A 27,704-nucleotide genomic window follows, 5' to 3' on the forward strand; every position below is an offset into this window, starting at 1 on the left:
TGGAATTTTTCAACCCATTGTAGTGCTTTTAACTGTGTGATCATTACATCATATATACAAAGCCAGATTTTGGCCTCTCCCGTGTGCCTGCATAATTAAGGGAGGGTAACAGTGCAGGGCGAGTTGGGGTGCAGGGAGATGCTATTCCCCATCTTGTGCGGGTGGGTTGGGAATAGGCATATATGAGGTGAGGAGTGGCAAAGCCTTGGCTCTGCCTCCCCAATTTACTGGGGAGGTGCTGCATCAGGGGACATCCATTGTGCCAGGTATTGGCACTGGTACAAGGTATGTCTTCCCTGCCCCCCACCACAAGGGGTCCATCCCTGATGTAACAAGTGGGGGAGTCCAATGTGTAATTCACATTAATTTGCAAGGGAAGGAGAAGAGTAAATCCACCCCAGATATGGGTGGAAGAAAGTAGCCCTAGCTCAATGCTTAACTTCAATGCTTTTGAATGTTTTGAAGTTGTAATGGTGTGGGCTTTTTAAATTTATTATTATGTTATTTAATTGATTTATAACTAGTGTGTTTGATTATTACTGCCCTCTGAGAGGGGAAAAAAAGCCTTAGAAATTAGATGAAAGTCTCACCAGGTTTATTTGTGGTTAATTAATAATCAGATATCCTTTATCTGTAGCAGAGTTTGCCAGCCAAAGAAGTTTAAAAAATATTGATTTAATGAGGAGACAGACATTTGGTTTATTGACTATCTGACTGTAAATGTACAAATTATTTATTTTTAAAAAATTAAAATTAGAAAACTATTAAAAAAAAAAAACAACCAAACAACCCCTTCTTTGTAACAAAGCAGTCAACAAATGTTGCTTTACTGCTTCATCACAAGATCTAGCCAGGAAATCGGCTTAATAATAAAACAGGGCTCAATTATGTCATTTATAGTTCCATAGATTTTAAGGTCAGAATGTCCTCACCACACATTAAGGTGGGGGTGGGGGCGGGGGTGTTGTCTGGCTTGTAGGAAAAACTGTGTGGCTCTTTAAAAGGCTAGAAAGTCAAAATGACTTGCTGCAGCAGTCTCAGACCAGGTCAGCATGAGGATGCTGATCCATCCCTCCAGGTGACTGAAAGAAAGCGGGGGGGGGGGGAGGGGAGGAGGGGACTATTTAGGTCCACGCTGGTACATGAAAAGCCCTCTTTTTTTGAACACACTAAAACTCACCCACTGATAAGGAATGTGAATTTTTGGGATAGCATTGCTAGCCTGGGACAGCTGGGGGGCAATAGGGCACTGAGGCCCCAATGGCAGTGATGTGGGAAGCTGGTTTACTGCAGGTAGTGCATTACTTGGGTGACATTTTGTTCAATGTGCAGGGTGCATTCAGACAAGTGTGTTAACCTGACAAACACTTTTCAGGCCCTGGCTAAAAACTTCGGGGTACCCCTAACAGAGGAAAAAACAGAGGGGCCTTCCACTATGCTGACCTACTAAGGGATTGACCTAGATGCACTGGTGGGTATATTGCAATTCCCTCAGGATAATCTTCAGCAGATACTGGGCTTGATTGGGGTGGGGGTAGAGCAGCCAGGAAAATCACAGTCCATGAGCTGCAATCTATTATAGGGCATCTTAACATTGCCTGCCATGTGGTAGACTGGGTGTGAGCATTCTGAGACCAGCTTGCAGAGGCCACACCACAGGCATTCCCATTTTATAAAAGTTACTGGAGAGAGGAAGGATCATTTGAGAGTGTGGAACCAGTTTCTGAGTCATTTTAATGGAGTATCATTGTGGCGGAAGGAATGGATACTTGAGGCTGATTTTAAAATCCACTTGGATCTTTGAGAGATACGGGTTTTGGGGTATTTTACCAAGGCAGGAGGTAGTACACCCAAAAATGGCCCTCTACCTGGATACAAAAAGGGATAGTGCAGGGTATAACATCTCTGGATTCCCCTCCCCCCCCATTTTAGTTGCAATGGTCATTTGAGGGATCATTATGACCAGCTAGTCTGACCTGCTGCACAACCCAAGCCAGAGAATGTCACCCAGTAACTTCTGCATCAAGCCTATGACTTTTGTCTGAGCTAAATCATCCCTTTTAGAAAGACCCGCATTGGGGATTGTTCTGCCTCAACCCCATGGAAGCACTGGAAGTACTCTTCACTAGAGCCAGAATGCCTCCCAGAGTTCCCAGGAACACAGAGGAACTTAAACACACTGTCATACCCTTCTAAGGTATGCATAAGGCCCAGGGTGCATGGTTCTCCTGGGAGGCAGCCGGAGGGTGGGGTGTGAGGTCAGCCTTCTGCTCCCTGTGGGCCTGTTGTTGCAGCAGTTGGGCTGTCTCAGCTACTGGAACCTAGCTCTTTGCACATCTTGCTCCCTCAGAGACCAGGGGAAGCAGACTGGGCCACCCTGAAAGGTTGGGGTCAGTCATGTGCTCTGTCCGGCAGACTCAGACTACCACCTGGCTCCCTGCCCATCTCACTCCTCCAAGCGGGGAGCGAGAGTTAGATGAGATGGGCACGCAGCTGGTGATAGAGGAGTGAGACAGGCAGGAAGCCCCTCTCAGTTTTTGGGACCCAGCTCCCTGCATGTCTCTCTCCCCCAAAACACAGCAGCAGCCACCAGCCGGTAGTTATCCACCTCTGCATCCACAGTACTGTGCTGTCCGGCAAGAGATTGCGAGGGGTGGGGAATTGGGTCCGGCAAGTTCCAGGACTCGATAAAAACCAAATACTTGCTTTTGCAAAACCCAGGAATTTTGCAGGGAAGTAAAAACTGAAAACAGGTCTCACACCTGCAGTATACTCCCCTCCCCTCCATTCCCCTCTTCTGGCGAATATGTAGTCTGGATGGAGCCATGGTTCTGCCTGCTCCTTGCCTCTTCTCAGTGTGCCCCCAGTGGAGTTACTAGAGAGTGGTGTCTGCACTCCCCTGGTTGAAGGGAGTACAGGTCCGCCTTTTTTATGTGAGCTGTGAAGGGAGAGGGGGAGAGGGGAAGGTGTCCCCACATCCATGTAAGGGCTAGACAAAACCTTAGCCCTATGTGAATAATGCATGTGAGTGTTACTTGGTCACATAATCCCATTACATTTTTTTTGTAAAGATGCTGTATTTTAAAGCTGAGCTGTATCAGAGTGCATGGACTAATGCGGTAACAAGATTTTATAAAAAAAAATACAACAAAGGGCAATTTTAATCAACAGTGGAATCAGACTCAGTCTTCTATTTTTTTCCCTCTATCTGGTTTTCTTTCACCATCTTCTCAGCCCCCTGCAACTTATATTATTTTGTAATAGCTGTTAAACGCGTTAATGAAAGCGCTTCCACCATGTCTCTGCTAACAGGCTGCTCACCCACTCACAACACTCAACTAGCACTTCTGGAAGCATCACCAGAGCTTGATCAAAACAACATGTAGGAAGATGATCCACTTTCCTGCCTTTATTTTTCTCTTCCTTTATTTCTGAGTGACTTCAGCTGTCATGAAATGTTTTCTCCTAATGCTGGAGGCTGAAGTCATATTTACCACCAGAGCTGGAGTGCAAACTTCCTTTGTTTCACCCTGATCATGTACTCCTCACCTGACCTGCTGAGACTATTGCAGTCTCTCTGCCATGGTCCTGCTTGCTGTGGTGATGTAGACCTATGGTATTGGATTGACATATACAACACAGATCACTAGATATCAGTGGCTTTTGATCACAACTGGTTTATACTGCATTTGAACCAATGACCTTGGAGTCAAAAGCCTTCATAGCTCATTATCAAGCCTCCTGAGCCATCCAGTTCCCTCTCCTGTTTTGTTTTTACATTTATTACAAAGTGTGTGAAAAATCATGCCTAAGAGAAGAAACCTAGACACTAAGAAACCTGATCCTCCTGGATCTATAGGAAGACAGCAGGCTCTCTGAAGTACTTCTCCCTCAAAAGAAGTAGGGAGATAACAAGTAATAGGAACTCTTGTGAAAACCCAGTTTTTAAATGTTGATACTGTCTCTGCCATCCCTCCTGACAGAACAATGTGAAGTAGCCGAATCATGGCATTTAGTCAGTTGTCCTTTCTGGAAATAATGATTTATTTTATAGGAGACACACACTCTCCTCTCTGGGACAAGCACCTAGCTGGCGTAGATTGGCATCTCCAGTGAAGTCCATGGATCTTGGCTGATTTCCAGCAGCTGAGGATTTGGCTCGCTGCTGTTAGTCTAAGCTTCGTTGATAGTAACAAGATTGTAATTGCAGATTATGCTGGGACAGATAGAACAAGGAGGCCATAATCTGGCTACAAATGCCAAGCAGAGAATTCCCTTGTTGGGTGTACGTGGTCCAGCTGCAGGCCTACATCTCTTTAGACAGTGTGTTGGCTGAGGGGAAAGGATATGGTGGTGCTCCATTCTAGCTCACCAGTATAAGAACTTCATGGGTATGTCTACACTAAGAACTATATTAGGTCAATTTACAGCCACTGCAGTAATTATTGCAGTGGTTCATGTCCACACCATCCTCCTTGCTTCCTCTGACCCAAAAGGGGCAGTGTGGAGAGCTGAGAGCTCAATCTCCCAGCTCTACTGGCAACTCCTGGCTGCCCCACAGGCTCTTGGGCTCCTGGCAGGCTGGTAGTGGGGGAAGCCATATAGGGCTTCTCACCTCCCTGTTCCCTGCTGGGTGTGGGGTCCAGCGGGCCTGGGTTTCTCACCCCGGCTCCCAGTGAGGTCCAGCCACCCAGTTCTCCCAAGAAGTGGGGGGAAGCTGGGCTCTAGCTGCCCAGTTTATTTGTCAATTTCATGGCTCCCCACTGGAGCTGTGAAATTAACAAGAGAGCTAACAGCCAATGTAATTAACAGTGTCTACGCAGACACTATGTCACTGTAACTACACTGACATAAGCCCTTTGCTTCTTGTGGAGGTGGAGTTATTATGTAGGTGTAGTAGTACTTACATAAGTGGAACAAGGCTGTAGTGTAGACACTAACATAATTAGGGTGACATAATCTGCCTTACATCGACCTACCCTGTTTCCCCGAAAATAAGACAGTGTCTTATATTAATTTTTGCTCCCAAAGATGCGCTAGGTCTTATTTTAAGGGATTGTCTTATTTTTCAGAAATGAAAAATGCCTTATTATTGGTGGATGCCTTATTATCGGGGAGGTCTTATTATCGGGGGGATGCCTTATATTACAACGAGAGGCAAAACTGTAAGTAGGCCTTATTTTCGGAGGATGTCTTATTTTCGGGGAAACAGGGTAACTGTATAGTGTAGACCAGGCCTCTATCAGTGGCAGAATTTGGAGCTTCCTGTCAGCAGCAATAAGTTGCAGTGGGGTTGGAGCTGTCCCTGGGAATTGGGGTGTGTGTCTGGAATGATTCCCCTGATTCCCTGTCTCTCTCTTCTCCAGCACTAAATGGAGCACTAGCATAGCAGAGAATCTGGCTCACAATTGTAGGAACCACACCAGCAATTAAATGCATTAATACCAAGTTGTTTACTGAGTGATTTAAAAGACCCTTCTTAGAAGACATATCAACAACAAAATCACTATTAATCATCTCAAAGTGTGAGACACAAGGCCGCTGCCACCCAGTCTGTAGTATTTTCTACTAGTATTTATTTTACATGAATTGTATCAGTTGTAGCACTAAGATATTAGCATACAGAAATATTGCCTTGCAAGAGCACTGTAAAAGAAGGGTGAGAAATCTTTACTTTCCTAACTTTGACTGCCTTAATTCAGCCTTCATGGAAATAACTTGAGTGTACAGAGCTTTGGGTAGCAGCAGCATTACCAATAACATTCTTGGCATTTTATATTTTATTTTTGTATATGTGAATGACAGCGATGTAAAGACTGAAGCAACAAAAGGAAAATGAGACTCTGCTTTCTGTAAAGAAGTAAGCTACAGTTAAGAGACATAAGACATAAGGTAACAAGCCTTGTGGATGGGGGGAAGTGGTAGATGTGGTATATCTTGACTTTAGTAAGGCTTTTGATAGTGTCTCGTGTGACCTTCTCATAAACAAACTAGGGAAATACAACCTAGATGGAGCTACTATAAGGTGGGTGCATAACTGGTTGGAAAATCATTCCCAGAGAGTAGTTATCAGTGGTTCACAGTCATTCTGGAAGGCATAATGAGTGGGGTCCCGCAGGGATCGGTTCTGGGTCTGGTTTTCTTCAATATCTTCATCAATGATTTAGATAATGGCATACAGAGTAAACTTATAAAGTTTGTTGACCATACCAAGCTGGGAGGGGTTGCAAGTGCTTTGGAAGATAGGATTAAAATCCAAACTGAGCTGGACATACTGGAGAAATGATCTGATGTAAATACGATGAAATTCAATAAGGACAAATGCAAAGTACTCCACTTAGGAAGGAACAATCAGTTGCATACATACACAATGGGAAATGACTGCCCAGGAAGGAGTACTGCAGAAAGGGATCTGGGGGTCATAGTGGATCACGAGATAAATCTGAGTCAACAGTGTAACGCTGTTGCAAAAAAAGCAAACATCATTCTGAGATGTATTAGCAGGAGTATTGTAAGCAAGACACAAGAAGTAATTCTTCCGCTCTACTCACACTGATTAGGCCTCAACTGGAGTATTGTGTCCAGTTCTGGATACCATATTTCAGGAAAGATGTGGACAAATTGGAGAAAGTCCAGAGAAGAGCAACACAAATAATTAAAGCTCTAGAAAACATGACCTATGAGGGAAGATTGACAAAATTGGGTTTGTTTAATCTGGAGAAGAGAAGACTGAGAGGGGACATGGTAACATTTTCAAGCACATAAACGATTGTTACAAGCAGGAGGAAGAAAAAATATTGTTCTTAACCTCTGAGGATAGGATAAGAAGCAAAAGGTGGTTTAGGTTGGACATTAGGAAAAACTTCCTAACTGTCAGGGTAGTTAAGCACTGGAATAAATTGCCTAGGGATGTTGTGGAATCTCCATCATTGGGGATTTTTAAGAGCAAGTTAGACAAACACTTGTTAGGGATGGTCTAGATAATACTTAGTCCTGCCTTGAGTGCAGGGGACTAGACTAGATGACCTCTCAAGGTCCCTTCCAGTTCTGTGATTCTATAAGAACTGTCAGTTTAGACACTAACATGAGAGAATGAAAAGCTTTCTCTGAAGGCTCAGGAAACTGAAATGGAGAATTGAGAAGTCAATAATTGAGGGTGAGAGCTGGTGACTATGTTAGTAGTGTCCCTGGCTGAAAAATTATACAATACCCCCAAAAGAGGCTGATTTCTAAGGACTTGTCTATGCTACTGCTTACGTCTCATAGACTCATAGACTCTAAGGTCAGAAGGGACCATTATGATAATCTAGTCTGACCTCCCGCATGATGCGGGCCACAAAAGCTGACCCACCCACACCCGGAAGAATTCTCTCCCTTGACTCAGCTGTTGAAGTCCCTAAATCAAGATTTAAAGACTTCAAATCGCTGAGAATCCTCCAGCAAGTGACCCCTGCCCCATGCTGCGGAGGAAGGCGAAAAACCTCCAGGGCCTCTGCCAATCTACCCTGGAGGAAAATTCCTTCCCGACCCCAAATATGGCGATCAGCTGAACCCCGAGCATGCGGGCAAGATTCTCCAGCCAGACCCTCTGGAAAAAGTTCTCTGTAGTAACTTTTAATATCCCATCATTGACCATTGTTGCTAATTACCAGCTATGGCACGTTATTGACCTATTGACTAAAATCACTTTATCCCATCAAACCATCCCCTCCATAAACTTATCAAGCTTCATCTTAAAGTTGATGTAACTTACGTCCCTTGGGGGTGTGCAAAAGCTGCCTGCTGACTGATGTAAGTTACATCGATTTAGCACGATATACACAGTGCTTTATGTTGGCGGAAGATGCTCTCCCAGGGATATAGCTTCCGACTTGTGTTGAGATGGAGTAATTACGTTGACCGGAGAGCGCTCTCCCATCAACATAACACGTCTTCACCAGACAAGCCCTCAGACAACGTGGCTTACCAGACTCCAGATGAATGTATGCACCGATGACACACTGTTACCACAGATTTGAGAGGTGTTACCCCTGAATTTCATAAAGCTAATTGCAGCTATTTTGTCTAATTCAGCCTCCATGAATTAATGAAATCGAACATCACATAGTTAAGGGTTAATTTGGACAAGCAGAGCTTTTTGGAGGCAAGCTGAAATATTAGCTGCAGGCCTGTAGTGCCTGCTGATCAGAATGGGAGGAATGGAGAAGAGAGTCAACAAATTAAGAAACTGAAAGAAAATAAGTGGATGGAAACCTTGAATTTGATACAGAAGCTTATTGTGGCTAAGATTATTAAGAATGTTTTATTGATAAGTCCTTTATTGAATTTAGGAGAAGTGATGACCCAGTAAGGGTCACTATGAGCTATGTACTTTGTAAAAAATAGTTATAAAAAGACTAGATAATAGAGCAGTTCGGAGAGACATTTTCCTGACACCATACACCCCTTCAGGGAAGTGACCAGCAGTCACTGACCTGCTGCTAATTACTCGATACCATCTAAGGTTTTAGGTAATTATTTGGGATTTTCTAAACCTATTGCTTATGTCAGTGTGTGCTTAAATCGAATAGTAGTTTTAGATAAGAGCATGCTTATTTGTATCAGTTTTTTTATCAGTTGGAAGAGTTCCATTTCTATCGATTTATTCCTGACACCACCTGGAGTGAAACCATTAAGTTACCTCTGCTTGGGTTCTGAAAACCCTGGGTAACAACACATGCCTAGACCGACCTTCAGGCTGATGTAATTTATGCCAATGACTGTCCTAGCTACGCAGTCAGGATTGTGTAAACATATGGATCCCACAAGTATTTTCCCTTCCTGAATTTTGCACCTCAGTAAAACCCAATATAGGTCTTGGCCTATATCTCTGTTACACATCTTTTTGTCTATATATCTGAATGGAATCATGCCCCCATTGAAGAAAATGGCAAAATTCTCACTGAATTCAGAGAGGTTCAGATTCCACACATTGTTCTCAGAATTGTGTAATGCCTAAACAACTGGAGTAAATTAGAACTGAAAATCTTAACTTGTATTCAGCTTGATTGTGTTTGTGTCTGTCACAACATCCTGGTATTTGTTGTAATTACTGCAGACCCAATCCTGTGAGATGTTGAACACTCCCAATGTCTGATTTCCAGTTAAATGCAGATCTGTTGGCAAATGACTAGGGCCCTACCAATTTCACTGCCATGAAAAACGTGTCACAGACCATGAAATAAGCCCTTCCCTATGATAGCCAATCCTCCCCTTCTGGGAGCACCCCAGCTGAGGTGCTAATCCTGGCTGGGCTGAAAAGGGACAGGACTTGGCCTTCCTCTGTGGGGCTGCTCTCAGGGGGAGATCAGACCCACCTCCAGGTACCACCTCCTGCTGCAGGAAGCTCTGTCTCTGGGGCTGCTGAAATTGTGAAATTGACTAATTTTCAAATCCTGTGGCCATGAAATTGACCAGAATGGTCCCTGAGTTTGGCAGGGTCCTTCAAATGACAGGTTCACCTTTTGCCTTCTAAAGTTCCACTTCGTGACTAATAATATGATAACTTTTTAACTACCCAGCTGAGCAGAAACATTCATACAGTAAATATGGTATGGAATAAATGTGTTGCAGTTTATTTTATTGTAGTGCTAAATTAGCTTTTTATAGCTTTGATTTCTTCTGTTCAGTGAAGAAAAACTAAATTTACAAGGAAGATACTTAAAAGTGCAAAATGTTTTCTATGGCGACAACCTTTGCTCTTGCCCAGATATTTTCTTACAATTAATTACATTGTAATAATATTTAAATATAGGGTTCATTTGCATATCTGCCATGCTGCTTCCCACTTAGTGTTTTTCCCTGCTTTTGGTAAAATCCAATTCAGGTTTCAATATATTCATTGTTTTATTGTATTTAAGAAGAAATGCAGCTATGGTAAGTACATATTTTTCTTGTTGCTTTTTATTTTCTTTAACAAAATAAAGGAATATATGGCTTTGAGGAATTCTATTCAAAGCAATATATTTTCTCTGAATTCCAGTAGAGCTCTCCCAAATCATAAGGTCATCTACTGTATAGTCAGCTTGTATTGCTCTCTTCCCGTTAGGCTGAACTATTATGACGAGCTATTGTAAATCTGTGTTTTCTCATCTTGAACAACAGAAATAAGAATGTCTAAAAGAATTATTGTTAAATAATCTGAAACCTCCTAATAACTTTCTTGCTCAGCCACAACTCTCACTTCCCTTTTTAAGAAGTGGGCATTTATTGATTTGTTTCCTTGAAGGGATAGTATAAATGGTAACTAGGGTTTCCCATAATGGAAATAACACCCACGAAGGGGGCAAGAGCTCTCTGCAGCAGTGAAGTGAAACATGTTGCCTTTTAAAAAAAAATTAGAGTCTCAAATCATTGAGCCTGATTCCAAAGCTCAGTTACAACGTGCTCTCTTTTTTTCCTGACTGGATTCAGATATAATAAAATAAGCCATATTGGAACTAAAAAAATCCTTTAAATTCCATTATTTCAAATTAATTTAGCATATTCAAAGCTTTGCACACAATGGGAATGGATATATTAACATAACTCTGAAATACCCGTTTTCTTAAACATACATGGCAGATTTTTAAAAGTGCTCAGCACCCAAAACGAGGGTCAGATTTTCCAAGACGTCAGCTGTTCAGGCACCAAATTAGGTGCACAGGCTTTCAAAATTGCTCATCATATTGGTGCTAAGTGCTTTTGAAAATCCTGCCTACAAATGTCACAATGGGACCTTCTGAATGCTGAGATCTGCTGACAATGTCTCCAGTAGTAGTTTCTGAGTATTTTACAATGTGTCTCTTAGCTTCTTTGACAATCTGGGCCACACAGTACCAAGAAAATAAGTAGAATTAAAATGTTTAGTAACTTTCTACTGTGAACTGACGTGCCTGATAGAATAGCCTATATTTCTAAAGGCCGGAAATGTACATTCAATCCTTTGAGTAATGTGTTACTGTGCTAGAACTGTGACTGTCTTTTACGGCTAAAGAAGTTAAAATGTATTTAGCCTGGGATTGAACAAAAGGGCAGAATTAGACCAATGTGTATGTTCCATGCATATGTCATATAATATACGTACAGTGTACAGATTAGACACCATTTATTGATGACTTCTTATCTCAGCAGGACATACCTGCTGGGCTGTTGAGATTTTTTTTTATTATATATATAAATCCTTTTTTCAAGGGCATCCCTAGGGCTAAGCAAGACACCATACAAACATTACCGTACACATTAGGAATCTTTATGTCTCATTGCAATTTAATATGAAGCATGAGAAAATGACTCAGCCTAAGGAAACCTTGTCAAGCTGATAGTGGCTGGGATGAAAGAAAGAACCTGTTGATCAATGGTTTTCAACAGTGGTGGTTTTAATACAGATTTGTCAGTTTGAAAGATTTGTGTGTTCTTCTGGTCACCCATTTTAAATCATTTTAGAAATGAAAAAGTGTTCCTTTATGATAGCACTTAAAGGAAGTAAAGTCAAGTAAGGTGTTCTAAAAGCATGCCATGCTTTTTCTGCCATTGTCTGGAAGGAATCCTGAGAAAGTTTTATAAATGAATTTTTGGTAGGTATAGATGAGAGTTAATCCATTGCAACAGCAAACTGAGGTACCTATTTAGAGCATGAATAGTGTAACTCTATTCCAAATGGCAGAACACTGCTGCCTAGTTATTAACATATGATCAGACATCAGTTTTCCCTCAGTTATGATGCACTATTGTGACATAGGAGCCTTCTTTCCTTGTTCACGTGAATGTTTTATTTATATAATGCTAACAATGACAACATCACCTGACCACCTTTTAAAATGTTAATAAACCTTCAGTTTTTGAGAGATGTACATTAAATAAATAGGCTGCCTTCACACTAATGTTGGATACGAGATTTAGTGGCAAAATTCTACTTACTCTGACAGTTTGCTTTCCTTGGATGTACAGATTTTACTTTCATGTTAACAGTATTTGTGCGTAAAGAGCAAAATATGTAAGGAGAGCTGTATCCTGTTAATCTGAAAACAGAGTTTTGTCCTTGAACATTTGATTCCTTTTCTTTTAAAGGGGCGGATTATGGTACCATCATTTACCTGAGCCATTATTCCAGCATGTAAGCTGATGCTAATCACAGAATAGAAGAACAAGTGGAGGCACTGAAGTGCCAAAGGCACTGATCAGTACTGGCTTCTGGTTCATTTCTGGGTTTCATAGAATCATAGAATATCAGGGTTAGAAGGGACCTCGGAAGTCCAACCCCCTGCTCAAAGCAGGACCAATTCCCAACTAAATCGTCCCAGCCAGGGCTTTGTCAAGCCTGACCTTAAAAACCTCTAAGGAAGGAGATTCTATCACCTCCCTAGGTAACCCATTCCAGTGCTTCACCACCCTCCTAGTGAAAAAGTTTTTCCTAATATCCAACTTAAACCTCCCTTGAGACCATTACTCCTTGTTCTGTCATCTGCTACCACTGAGAACAGTCTAGATCCATCCTCTTTGGAACCCCCTTTCAGATAGTTGAAAGCAGCTATCAAATCCCCCCTCATTCTTCTCTTCTGCAGACTAAACAATCCCAGTTCCCTCAGCCTCTCCTCATAAGTCATGTGCTCCAGCCCCCTAATAATTTTCGTTGCCCTCCGGTGGACTCTTTCCAATTTTTCCAAGTTTTGGGTTTAGGTTCATTAATGTTTGGGTTTTGATCAAAGGAACTGGTTGGAAAACATCTTTCTTGAAATCTTTGTGGATTTTCTTTTAAATTTAATTTTGATGGAAATTTTCTAGCCAGCTGTAGTTTTGCCTGATTATGTGGTTTGAGCCCTGGCTACCTAAGAAACCACCTTTCCTCGTAGTCAAAAAATGTTTTCTTTCTTTTTCTTATGGAAAATTTTGCTGAAATCAGAGAAGTGTCATTTTGTGAAATTTTCCAAAGACAATTTCAACTTTTCAAACAAAAAACAAAAACTTTAGGTGAAAGACCAAAAAACTGTCCAGTGTTGCAAAAAAAGGTTAATAACTGGTTCTTGGGGCAGAAAAAGTCTAAGAACCCCAGTATCTCCCAACTCAAGCATTACCTTAGATGGCAAAGGAATGCAAGAGTTGAGTCAATTCACATACCTTAGCAGGAACGTGCAAGCCACTGAGGCTATTTAGAAGACAAAATGTCACAAACTGGCAAGGCAAGAGCTGCATTCACATGATTAAACAAGATTTGGTCATTGAAAAACTGTGAAAGACCAAACAATATATCTTCAATTCAAAAGTTATTTCCCTCTTAACATATGGATATGAAAGATGGAAATCAGCTAAAGGCATAGACAGATGTCTGACTTTGAAAGCAAATGTCTCAGGAAAATACTAGATATTAAATGGAATGACTGTATAACAAATGCCAATGTTCCTCAGAAAGTTCAACAATTCCTTATCTCCAAAGTGATCCAGAAAAGAAGATGAAAATATCTGGGACATGTGTTGAGAATTAAGCCAACATATCTGCCATGACAGGTGTGTCATTGGCAGCTGGATGAACATGCAAAAGAGGTTGAGTAAAAGAATCCCTCCATTGAATTTCACTCAGGCCTGGTCTACACTATTAGAGGCGGGGGGGAATCAATCTAAGATACGCAACTTCAGCTACGTGAATAACGTAGCTGCAGTTGATGTACTTAGATCTACTTACCGTGGTGTCTTCACTGCTGTAAGTCGATGGCTGACGCTCTCCCATCAACTCTGCTTGCGCCTCTCACCCTGGTGGAGTACCGGAGTTGATGGGAGAGCGCTCAGCGGTTGATTTATTGCGTATAGACTAGATGTGATAAATTGACCCCCGCTGGATCGATTGCTGCTTGTCGATCCAGCGGGTAATGTAGACATGGCCTCAGAGAGGGAAAATTTATGGGACATAACATAGAAGACACGCAAAAGCGTCCTAGGATCAGGACCGGCTCCAGGGTTTTTGCCACCCCAAGCAGCGAGGAAAAAAAAAAAAAGCCATGATCGCAATTTCGATCGGCGGCACTCTGGTGGCAACTCCACCGAGCTGCTTTCTTCTTCGATGGGAATTCGGCGGCAGGTGCTTCCCTCCGAGAGGGACCCGCTGCCGAACAGCCCGACGTGCCGCCCCTTCCCCTTGGCCGCCCAAGCACCTGCTTGCTGGGCTGGTGCCTGGAACCGGGCCTGCCTAGGATAGACAGAGATGGTGGAGCCTTGTTCATGCCCCAAGCAAGATTTGATGGTGCAAGAAGGCTTCAGATTCAGCAAGGGAGGAGGGTGAATGGGTGGCTTCGGTTTTGGGCCATATTATTTGTCCATTAGTAGTAGTAATTTTTTACCTCTTTATATATGCTGTGATATTTTGTAATGAACATATAAGAATTCTAGTTCTAAACCTGTAGCTTGCAGAGTGAACACCTTTTTTGTGCTTTTCTATGTAGCAATTAACTAATTCAGGGATCATCCGAATCTGTGGATGTGGCAGGTAAACAAACAAACCTGGCGGGCCGCATGCCAAAAGGTTGCCGATCCCTGCACTAATTCATTCCTAGAAGGTGGGGAGAACTATAAAGGACTTCCACCTGAAATTCATCTTTCACTGTGTAACTAAGAAATTTGGTTTATAGTACCAGACCGAAAATATCTCACCATTAACTAAGATTAGTTAAACTATACTGATGATACCCTTTAAAAGCATTTTACCAGTTCATAACTCTCCATATGACATATCAGATCTAGTGCTAAATAAACTCACCTTTCATCCATCTCCATTACATGGTTTCTGCTTAGTCATGTATTTAACTGAAATAATGGGGCAATAGTATAAAGTGCATGATACATTTTTTTAATGATTACATTACTTCTGTGTACAGATTCTTATGCATAAAGTTTTAAAAGAAACACTCCAATATAAATATGACTAGTAATTTGGAAGTAATTGCTATAGTCAGCTGTTTTTGGTTATTGCATGTTTCTGGCTAACACTTGTGAGTATAGTTAGGTCATAGCTGTTTGCCACAGAAAATTAGATACCCGATTGTCTGAAATGATTGTAGAAATCCAGCCCAAAACATCTTCCTACCCGACTATTTCTGTCATTTTATAGTGCATTGTATTAGCTTGCTAAAGATACATCAACCAAATGTTCCCTTTCATTTTTTAATATAATTAACAAAGGCCTAAAGATGGCATTTATTCAGCTTAGCTGTTTGTATCTATAGTGGGCATCTGAGAAATCTACCGAAATCTCTAGAGGTGAGCCAGGTACTCTGAGCAAGAGAAGTTTCTCTGAACAGGGATGTTGGAGAAAAGAGGGTATGATTATTACTAGAAATGGGAGAAATCATAACCACTCTAAATCCTAATCCGTTTTTCAGATTGAGCTCAAACTGATCTTTTGCCCAGATGCTGAAATGTTCCAATGTTTGTTTAAATTTTAAACGGTTGTTATTGGAGTATGACAGAGTACAAATACTGAGAAAAAGAGAGAATATAAAAGGATATGTCGAAAAAGATTCCCAATATTAAAACCTTACCAATTTTATTAAAGATAGAGAAGATGACCTCAGCATCAGTAGAATTATTTTATACTTTCTTACTATTGGAAATAACCTTAAACTTGCAGTATTTAGGTTATCTAATAATCGATAAGATCCAGTCAAACTTTATTGAAATCATCGGAAAATCGATTTACAGCAAGGAGAGTTAAAGCAAGCTATTAGGGTCTGATAATGTTCCAATTGAAAGTAATCACAAAGCTCCCATTAGTTTCAATGGGAACAAGATTGGGTATTTAGACCCCAATACAGCAAAGCCCTCATACATGTGTTTTAGCTCTAAGTAAGAGAATAGTTCCATAGATAATCATAGAAGATTAGGGTTGGAAGAGACCTCAGGAGGTCATCTAGTCCAACTCCCTGCTCAAAGCAGGACCAACCCCAACTAAATCATCCCAGCCAGGACTTGGTCAAAACAGGCCTTAAAAACCTCTGAGAATAGAGATTCCACCACCTCCCTAGGTAACCCATTCCAGTGCTTCACCACCCTCCTCATGAAATAGTTTTTCCTAATATTCAACCTAGACTTTCCCTACTGCAACTTGAGACCATTGCTCCTTGTTCTGTCATCTGCCACCACTGAGAACAGCTTAGCGCCATCCTTTTGGAACCCCCCTGCAGGTAGTTGAAGGCTGCTATCAAATCCCCCCTCACACTTCTCTTCTGCAGACTAAATAAGCCCAGTTCCCTTAGCGTCTCCTTATGTGCCCCAGCTCCCTCTTCATTTTTGTTGCTCTCCGCTGGTCTCTCTCCAAATTGTCCACATCCCTTCTGTAGTGGGGGCCCCAACACTGGATGCAATACTCCAGATACGGCCTCACCAGTGCCGAATAGAGGGGAATAATCACTTCCCTCGATCTGCTGGCAATGGCCCTACTAATGTAGCCCAATATGCCGTTAGCCTTCTTGGCAACAAGGGCACACTGTTGACTCATATCCAGCTTCTCGTCCACTGTAATCCCCAGGTCCTTTTCTTCAGAACTGCTGCTTAGCTAGTCAGTCCCCAGCCTGTAGCAGTGCATGGGATTCTTCCGTCCTAAGTGCAGGACACTGCACTTGTCCTTGTTGAACCTCATTAGATTTCTTTTTGTCCAACCCTCCAATTTGTCTATGTCACTCTGGACCCTATTCCTACCATCCAGCATACCTACCTCTCCCCCTAGCTTAGTGTCATCCATGAACTTGCTGAGGGTGCAATCCATCCCATCATCCAGATCATTAGTGATTAATGTAATAAATTATTTTCCAATCATATTTTGACATCAATACCTAGCTCTCTGTTTAATCATGTATTTTAGGAGTAGATCTTGCAAGATTTTAGGCAACTATATCCCACATCAGCTGCCCATGCAAGGACTATGGGTAATTATACAAGAGCCGCCTCCTCATCCTTTCTACTTAGGCTTATGGGATTTCTTTTCAAAATTCATATCCATCTGCTTCCTGAGAGTCACTGCCTTGCAATGGCAAACCAACTACATCAGGGCTATTTTCACCATTGACAAGAGATGCTGTATTATGCTGGAGACTGCCACTAGCACCAGCTCCCACTTCCTGGCTGGACTGTTTGTAAGACATTACAAAGACATCACAGTTGGGGGATGTTACACTTGAGGTGTGCATTGCACAGGACTCAGACACACAGAGTGGCAAGCATACCACATGGGGAAAGTGCACTGTGGGATGAAGGGAGAGAGGACTAGATTTATAGATTCTTCTTCGAGTGGTGTCCTTGTGGGTGCTCCACTGTAGGTGTCGGTATGTCCCTGCACCGGAGATTGGAGATTTTTCGCAGCAATACTCAGTTGGGGGAAAGGGCGTGCATAGGAGTCATCTCATGCAGCCATTGTTGCCTCCTATAGCGTACGCACCCCCGACTGTCCCCTCAGTTTCTTCTCAACCATCCTCGGCTGCAGACAGAGGTCCATGGCAGTGCTGTCTTTGATACTTTCTGAAAAGAAACAAAAAACAAAACAAAGTTACAAGTTACATAGGAACTTCTTATTAGTCTATACTTAGGTACATAGTTTAGTTAGTTCCTCTTAGAGGTTTTTCTTCAAAAAAAAAAGGTTTTTTTTCCCTTTACTTAATTCTCTGTTTAGAAATATGCTCCAATACATCTGTTAGTCTAGAAGGTGCCACAGGACTCTGTCGCTTTTTACAGCTCCAGACTAACATGGCTACTCCTCTGATACTGTTTAGGAACAGTTTCTACAGTTTACCACTACAATTATCTCCCACCCTCATCTATAGAGAGTGGGGGAGAGTCTTAACTGCAGTTATGCCGGGCTCAACAGGATTTAAAAAGTGTGACTCCTGCCATGAACCAATGCCAGTCTCCGACGGCCACATATCCTGCATTCGCTGTCTGGGAGAAACTCATATTTCCCAGAAATTCATACATTGCACCAACTTGACAACAAGAGCAAGACGTGACAGGGATCTCCGCTTGAAAATGATTCTGCCGGAGAAATCCCTCCAACCTCCACAAGAGACATCCTCCATGGAGTCTCATGAACCTAGATGCCTGAGCTCTGATAAGGCTTCGACTTCCAAAACTGTCAGGAAGCGAGCCTCGACCTCTCCAGCAAGGGTCTCTCAGAAAAAGAGAGCTTTCCCAGCGAGGTATTTATCCTCAGTGCTCCACTCATCCAGAGTGAGCACTTATAAGGCACCAAGCTCCTCCGGCACCGTCACTCAGTGGACCTCTGCGGAGCCCCAATGTGCAGCACCAGTGTTGAGATGTCCAATCTCCTCTACGGCACCGACTATCCTGGTGCCGAGCGCGGCACAGGCAGCGGCACCATAATCAATGCTGCTGCCACGGGCACCAGCCCCAGACTTGATGCCGGCTAACAAGCCGAATCCGGCACCGGTCAGCGCTCCAATGGTCGACCGGAACCCTAAAGCGGGACCAGCGGAACTCCTGCATCCTGATGACTTAGCGCTTTCTTCGGCACTGCAGGCACCGCTGCTCGGTACTGAACACTCCCCAAGCTACATGGCACGGTACCCTCCTTCATCTCCATGCACAGTGGCGAGGAAGGAGACATGCAGGACAACTGCTTCTCCTCACAACATTCCTCCCAATCACAGATGAAGCCTAAGCCTCATCCCTCCGAGTATTCACAGCCCTGATATGCACAAAACTGGCCTTACCCATTACAACCTTACCCCATGCAATGACCACAATGGGGTCCTTGGGCCACATACCAGAACCCCTATTCTGGTCCTCCTTCCCCAGCCACAAGAGGTTCCAGAGTACATCCATCATTACCACACAGAGAAACCTCCGACTCCCCTGAGACAACGATAGAAGAGGAAGAGGTACTATCACAGGCAGACCTAGATGATTAACCACCTGCCCCACACTCATCTTCCGCACCAGCAGAGGAAGTGGTGATACCATCTACCCCAATGGCACCAGATGACCTGAAACAGTTCCAAGAACTCCTCAAAAGAGTAGCAAACAGCCAAGAAATTGTCTTACGTGAAGTGCAGGAGAAACAACATAAGTTGTTAAAAATGCTACAACTGACATCATCGACTAATTTGCTCTCCCCATGGATGAGGCTATAATGGAGCCTGCGGAGGCCATATGGCAAACACCAGCATCGGAACCACCCACCAACAAATGGGCTGACAGGAAATACTTCGTTGCAGCCAAAGGCATGGAATTTTTTTCACCCCCTCAAGCCTGTTCTCTGGTCATAGACACTGTCAATCAGCGCAGTAAACAGCCTCATTTCCGCTTCACACTGCAAAATAAAGAACACAAGAGTCCTCTTTGGGCGGAAAGTTTACTTGTCAGTCACCCTTCTGCTTAGAGTTGCCAACTATTCTGCTCTACTAGCAAATTACGACTACTCTAACTATAGTAAAATACAAGAGCTTGTGGAAAACCTCCCCGAGCATAAATGTCCTCAGATTAACGCTATTATTAATGAGAGTCAGTTAATAGCCTGCACAGTGCTGCAAGCCTCAATGGATGTAGCGGACACAGCTGCCCGAACAACCGCAACAGCTGTGGTTATGAGAAGAACATCATAGTTGCAAGCTTTGGGAATTCCGAAAGAACTACAGCTAAAAGTGGAGGACTTCCCTTTCGATAGGGATAAACTATTCTCATCTCAAACAGACGACGCCCTCCATACCACGAAGGCCTCCCGAGCGACGGGTATGCCAGGCATACACCCATCGCCAGACAAACACCAATGCTTTACATCGTACCAGAGGTCACGAGACACCTCATTTGACCGTCAACAGCCACGATACTTTGCTCAGAACAGACCCAAACAACAGGTTCGGAGACGATGAGCTCCACAGAACCAGGCCTCGTCCACCCGTCCATCTACGTCTAAGCCACAATTTTGAAGTATTGGTCAAGGGTATGCACGACCTCCCCACACCTCTAGTGCCAACAGATACCCCATCCTACAATTTTGGTCACCGCGTAGATCCATTTTACCGTGCCTGGGCTTTGATAACCACAGATCAATGGGTTTTGGAGAGCATACAGTCTGGTTACACCATTCCTTTCACTCATTCTCATTGTCCCCAAATGGCCCAGACAGACTTGGTTTCCATACCTCTCATGTCTGGTGGTCTGTACCCCACAACCACTGCCTTTACAACCCTTGCCTGTCCCAGAACAAGGGCCTGACTCTCCATTTGGACCCAGCAAAGCTCCATCTCAAAGCATGGCTCCTGTGTGGTTCCAACATGGGGAATTGAACTGTTCAGAGAAAGTGAAACGGTATTACTAAATAGCCGTCGCCTCACCACTAGAAATACTTACCACCACAAGTGGAGAAGATTCTTCCTTTGGTGTCGGCAAAATCAGCTGGATGCGACCAAAGCGCCACTATCTATGATCCTAGACTACCTACTAGAATTGAAGGAAACACAGTTAGCCATAAGTTCTATTAAAGTACACCTGGCTGCCATTAAGGCCCTCTATGAACAGATAGAAGGGGCTTCAATATTCGCTCATCCAATTACACGACACTTTCTAGCAGGTATACAGAACATGTACCCAGAAGTACGCCAACTTGCACCACCATGGGATCTCAATCTTGTGCTCAAATGTCTCACAAGACCACCCTTCGAACCTCTAGCAACCTGCCCGCTCTTACATATGTCAATGAAGGTAGCATTCCTAGTGGCAATCATGTCTGCAAGATGTGTCAGCGAAATAGGAGCATTGATGGCTATATACACTATATTTACCAAAGACAAAGTCATGTTACGTCCTCACCCAAAATTCTTGTCCTAAAAAGGACTCTTGAGAAGCAACGTTACACATGCTAGATGTCAGATAGGCTGTAGCCTTCTACTTGGACAGAACTAAACAGTTTCGCAAGTCACCAAGACTATTCGTCTCTACAGCAGAGCGTTCCAAGGGCTCTACAATATCGACCCAGAGACTATCCAAATGGGTCTCTTCCTGTATTCAAACTTGCTACTACCTGCATAACAAAGAACCCCCAGTGGGCAACAGATACCACTCAACACGAGCATGGCATTCTTGAACAATGTCCCCTTAATAGACATTTGTAGAGCTGCAACCTGGACATCAGAGCACACTTTTGCAAAGCATTACGCTATCACCCAAGGCCTTGTCTCAGACTCTATCATTGGCCTCACTGTGCTCTCATCACACACTTATACATAACTCCGAACCCCTACCACCCCTGGTGGGGTACTGCTCTACAAGCACCTAGAGTGGGGTACCCATAGGAACACCACTCGAAGAAGAAGTAGTAGTTACTCACCTTGTGCAGTAACAATGGTTCTTTGTGTGTCCCTGTGGGTGCTCCCCTACCCACCCTCCTCCCCTCTACTTCGGAGTTCACACAGCTGAGCTCTGCGGTGGAGAAGGAACAGAAGGGACGGTCGGGGGTGTGCGCGCTACAGGAGACGACAACGGCTGCACGAGATGACTCCTGTGCATGCCCTTCCCCCGACTGAGTACTGCTGTGAAAAATGTCTGGTGCAGGGACACGCTGACATCTAGAGTGGCGCACCCACAGGGACACACATCTCGAAGAACCATCATTATTGCACAAGGTGAGTAACTTCTTCATACACAGTCATGGTGTCTACCCATAATGCAAACTTACTGTGTGCCTACCTGCTTTCAGGAGCTGAGCAGTATGCCAAGCTAAGTCTGAAGCAAGGGTAGTATTTTTCATGGGTTGACTGATTTGCCATGTTCAGTGTGGACCTTTTTTAGTTTAGCTAACTGTGACTCTAACCAGTTAGCTGCATGGTAGACAATACTGTGTGAATGGGGGCTTAGGGTTCCCGTGTGCATGCGTGTGTCAGGGCAGGGTTGCTAGAGGTAGGCTGAGTGCTTCCAATAGTAATAGCAAGTGGGCAGCCTCAGAAAGGCAGAGATGGTTTAAACCATGTAGCTTGTAAATCAACAGAAACAGGCCCCTTAGAGTAGGCACTTCATCTAGCCCATTGAAGTCTCTGAAGGTAGGTGCTGCCAAAAAGGAGGTATCACTAAGGCAGCTGCACTGGAACGGATATCTGTCATCTGAGAATCGATGTAGAATAGAACTGAATGTGGCCATGCACTTCTTTCAGTGACAATGGAGGTAAAAACCCTTCTATAAAGGGAGTGCAAATCTGTGGTGTTGAAGAATTTGTTCCTTCCGATCATCATCTTAAATGCTAAATAAGGGCTCTATTATGAAAAAGAGCACTAATATGTTAAATATAAGCTGTGCTATTTCATTCTGAAGGATGAGGACTGGACAGTGAAGACTTCTGACTGGTGGTCTGATGTATTAAGTATGAAATGCACTGCTTTCGTATACTGGGTTTCCAAAGGGCTGCCTTTTTAGTTTGGAATAAGTCATAAAATAATAACAGGGAAAATGGCCTGTGAGAATCTATTAGACTCTCAAGGGAAGTCCCATCTGAGTAATTTTAAAGCTCTTGAGGATAGAGAATGCAGGAAATTGTGTTTTGTAGGTGGATGGTGAAAATGATTTAATAGGATGTTTTCCATTTCTCATCTCTGATTGTATGGCCAATGTATTTTTGTGGCTGGGACTGCATTGCAGCAAATGGTCTTATCTGAAAACAATATTATATATATATATAAAGAGAATATCTCCCCTATCCCCATGCTTGATAGCCACACTCATTTGTGCTGTTCGCTCACTGTACACTCATGTTGCTGATGAGAAGTTTTATATTGTGTATTTTAAAAGTTCTTGTGGGATTCAAGTGCAGTCAGTAACACAGATGTCAAAAATCCACAAGGAAAATAAAAATATGCCTGATACAGAAAATTGAAGTTGATATCAGCAAGTATGTGATTCAGAGGAAAATATGGTCTATCTACTGGTAAGTGAGGGAACCTGAGGCATCTAACATATAAATGGCAATGTTTATTTTCACATCACACCCTACATGTTTATTTTCACACCACACACTTGCTCTCATTCCGGACAGTGGCCCTCTTCCTATTATAATTCAAATCAATGGGAATCATTACCATTTTTAATTGGGAGGAGATTGGGTCCATTGTATTGCCAAACCCACCATGGAATGAACTTTAAGCAATATATTTTCTTACAAAGGCATGTGCCAATAATAGGTTCTAGATGTGATACTCCCAAACATCCCACATAATTGGTCTAGACTTTATTTAAAACATCTACCATAGTTATTTTAGTATTGTAAAAACTGGTTAAAGGTGATCATACGGTGTTTCCCAAAATAAACTGATGTGAGATTGTAGAAATCAAATCTCCTAATGGCATTTAAAGCAATTAAGATAAATGACATATTAATTCCAAAGAAAAGCTTGCATAAATGTGAATCATGGTGTAGAGAATAATTAAATTGTACTTTCAAAAGGTTAATGCAGCAATTTACTTGTTTTAAAATTGTAATTTAGATAATTGTGCAGAATTCTGTGGTCTGACAAAACCATCTATCTACAGCATGTGCCACGTATTTTATATGAGGCATACTGTGTCTGTACTATACAGCATAGAATATATTAAATATTTTAATTGGCTGGGAATAAATAAATGAAAACAACATTCCCTCTGCCATTATTGTGTCACCACATCTTCTCTTTCCTGTCCCTTTTTCCTGTGACTTGATCTTCTTATTCACTGCATGATGCTTATGTTCTTTGGATCAATTGAACAGGAGGTTGGGTTTGTACCTTATTCTCCCTGGTCCTTTCAATGACAACATATTGTCAACAGACATTAGACCAATAATTCTCAACCTATTTGCCACTGTGGGCTGCATATGCAGTTCTCTGTTATGTGGGCCACATCCACACAATATATATAAACTACCCATATGGCCCTGAGGATGTCACATGGACCACAGCTGTGTGCTGATTGGGCCACAAGTGGCCCATGGATTGAGGACCACTGTATTCGACAAACAGCAAAACCTGTTAAAATCAAGAAGCCTGTAGAAGGATGACTTCTGGCTATTATCAGTCTGTAGTTTTCTGAGACTCGAGGGAGTCCTGCAGTATAGCTGTCAAGCTCAGCAATCTGGTTGTGTGCTGTCACGAAGATGCAGCTTTCACTTCAGAAAAAGACTGATGACAACAAAAACTGTGACGTGGTGGCAGCTTCTGAAAATTAAATTTGAGATGGACAGCATCTCTCTCCTACCCTCGTCCCTAGAAAAGTAACATGGTGATTGGTGTGCATGAAGAATCTCTTAAAACATTTAAGTTTCATACTGTAGTGAAGATTAGACAGTGCTTTGTAAACCTTTACTACTATTGGAGATTAGCAAGTTTTAGTATGATAGGCCTAGTATAATATGGAGATATACCTATCTCATAGAGCTGGAAGGGACCCTGAAAGGTCATCAAGTCCAGCCCCCTGCCTTCACTAGCAGGACCAAGTACTGATTTGTCCCCAGATTTCTAAGTGGCCCCTTTAAGGATTGAACTCACAACCCTGGGTTTTATCAGGACAATGCTCAAATCACTGAGCTATCCCTCCACACTAAAGTGTGGAATTTGTTATTGAAAAGTCCCAGTGATCATTCTCAGTAGCTATGAAATATCTCTTTTTTTTTTCAATTGGACCTGTAAACTGTAAAAGTGCTTTTTAGAACTCTGGTGCTCTACCATCACTCATGACTAGAGCTGCGTGATTATATATATTCAGTTTATTCACTGAAAAATACAGTTTCAGTCACCCCAAAACTGTACAAATTTGATCCAATAGTTTTTGGCTGAAGAAAATTTTTTCAGTGTCAGCTTTGTGGTGCAGGCGTATTCCTTTCTGTTCTTTAAGATCAATGATTATGAGACTTGTCTGGGACATGGGGGACATGTTTGAATCCCCATTCTGAAGCAGAGGCTTAACTAAGCTCTCCCCTTATGGAGGTAAGTGCCTAAACGCCAGGCTATACTGAGTGAGCTAGTCTCACTCTCTGCTGTTGAAGCTGTTTCACTTTGTAAAGCTATTTAAATATGCATTGGGCCAAATAGTGAAAGACCAATTCTATAGCCAGGTGATTAAGGCATGCCATGGATTCAAATCCCTCCTCTGAATCAGGCAGAGACAAGATTTGAATCCACATCCCTGGGGAGTGCCTTAGTCACCAGGCTGTAGAGTCATTCTTTGTCTCTCTCTAGCTTAGTGATTAGGAGTACACCTGCAGAGGGGTGATCTGAGCTCAAGTTTCTATCACAGAATGGCGATTTTAATGTATCTCTCTGAAATTCCAGGCAAGGAACCCAATAATGGGGTTAAGAGGACATACACATGGTTTACTGGTCCAAAGATTGATTTTTACAACTTGCCAACAAATTCTGAACCTTTTCAGAACTAAATCTATTTCCTGATTTTTTTTTCAGCTTGCTGCCTAAACTGAACTATCAATAATTCATCCAGCTCTGCTCATGACCTTACTTTTAGTCAGTTGGTTGCAGTCTCAGATGTTTATCTTGGCTTTAACACTTGGCTTCACTTATGAAGAAAGGACTATGTGCATTAGCCCCTACATGTTTCTTTTTATTTCTGTTGAGGTCCTAAAAGAATGTGATCCTAAGAGGGTCGGTGCCTACATACTAGTCTAATTGGCATCATATAAAAAAAATAGTTATTTTGGACCTGATCCTGTGAGTTACAGCCTATTTCTCTGGCACTACTGGTACAAATCAACCCTAAAGCTGTCGTAATCCCAGTGCAGGGGGCTCTTCTGGCAACACTGGGCTTGTGCAATGCCTCTTACACTGTTCTCCTGCTGGCAGCTGGTATAGGAAGCATGGCTAGTGAAAAGGGGCATGACCAAGTCCTTCCTGTGCCTTGTGATCTGCAGCTGTACTGGCCCTCTGGGGCTCAAATCAAAGTGGCTCTCAAGCATCTCTAATTTACATCAGGGAACTGGCCAAGCACATAGCTTGCCAGGATGTGGGGCATGCATTGGTGGGTTAAGGTATCTTTGCACACGTCATCCTCTGCATTATGATCTCCTGCCACAGTGGACAGGGCAGAGGCTCTTCTGTGCCCAAGAGATTTCTAAGTTGCTCTTACCTGTGCTTGGGAACTACCTCAACACACAGCAGCCACTGGATCAGGGAATCCCCAGGGATGTCGTAGAGCCATGTCCTTAGCTGCATTTGAGAGGAAAGAGCTCAAAATCTCCTGAGTCCTCCATCCTTCAAAGACAAGGACTACTCCTCCCCACCCCACCCCCGAAAAATGTTGAATGCGATGCATTGTTGGACCTAGTTAATTAGAAGGCAGGAACTAATTCGGATCATGTTGCATAGGTTTTATACTGGTGTAACTGCAGTGATTTCAATTTATGCCACTGTAAGTGAGTTCAGAATCTGGCTTAGAGACCCAAATAAAAGCAAAGTTCAAATCCTTCAGTGAAAGAAAACTTTTATAAAGGGATGAGCAAAGAAGAGGGAAAGTTTCAAAATCCATATGTGCCTCTCTTTTGAAAAGTTTCTGTCTTGTAACTTTTTCAGGCCAATAAGAATAGCAGTACAGCTTTAATTTGAAGTGATCAGCATTGTGATATTTACCCCTTTAAAAAAATCTCTTTTATAAATATCAAACAGTTTCTGAAATTAGCTAGCATATTCCTTTCAACATCTTTCTATGCAGCTGATATCACCCAGCAGGTTTTAAGCTATTTCAATATAATGTCTAAGTTTTCATAAACTTGTAAAAATATGGATTACAATGCTTCCTTTCAGCATAATGATTTTATAGAAGATTTTTAATTGGCTCTCAAGATACCTCCGTGACATCCATGGCCTTTCAGTTGTTCATGCAAACATGATCTGTGCATTACTTTCAGAGCCTTATTCAAATTAAGCAAATGAAATTTCAGCAATTCATCTCACTTCTGAAATTCACTTTTTAATGTCTAGTGGGATGGAATACTTAATGTCTTAATGGTGTGAGAAGTATTTGGATAAATTATGCATGTATTACATCTTGCTGGGAAATAGCAAAAATGCAATTCAAGTATTTGGGAAGAAAATATGAATATTTCTGTGAATTAACTGTAAAGAGTTTGCTTCTTTTTAAGGATTTATAAGTTAGATTTTGAATAGGAATCCCAATTTTCTGCAAACACTAGGGGTTGGAGGTAGGTTAATAGACACAATGTTAAGGTAAATTTTCCCCTCTAAAAAAAGTAAAACTTTTAGATATGTCTTTTAAAGGCAGTTCTGCATCCTGGCGTGCCCTGAATTTAGAGTGCCAATCCCAATGGTGATCATAATTCACTACTGTAATGGTGACTATGTATGTGCACAACTGCCCTCTGCAGGATGGCTTAAGAACTACTGCACTGTGTCCTAGACCCATAGTGATGAACTGGCTTGTGTCAGTGTGTGTGTGTGTGTGTGTGTGCATGCACACCATAGTCTTCTAATGGAAGCAATCACAAGTGCCCAACCATGTATCATAGGAATTAGTGGAGATTCTTCTTTAGCACAAGTGATACTAGCCAGGAGGATTAGTTGTAGAGGAGGATTAGAATAGTGGCCTAATCTTTGTGGTCCTGTGCTCTCTCTTACCACCTTCTTAACCCTACCAGAAGTCCTGGAGGAGCTCACAGGGGTGAATTATGGAGATCCCAGAGCCAGGGTGCACCCTTCCCAAACAA

The 27,704-nt window shown here is 42.5% G+C and overlaps 1 pseudogene; it reads left to right on the forward strand.

Moving 5' to 3' along the window:
* The first annotated feature begins 4,995 nt into the window (after window positions 1-4,995).
* LOC128842456 (iron-sulfur cluster assembly enzyme ISCU-like) overlaps window positions 4,996-27,704 on the forward strand; it is a 170,096-nt pseudogene continuing 147,387 nt past the window's right edge.

The sequence above is a fragment of the Malaclemys terrapin genome, chromosome 8, assembly GCF_027887155.1.
Source record: "Malaclemys terrapin pileata isolate rMalTer1 chromosome 8, rMalTer1.hap1, whole genome shotgun sequence".
In the NCBI taxonomy this organism is placed as follows: Eukaryota; Metazoa; Chordata; order Testudines; family Emydidae; genus Malaclemys; species Malaclemys terrapin.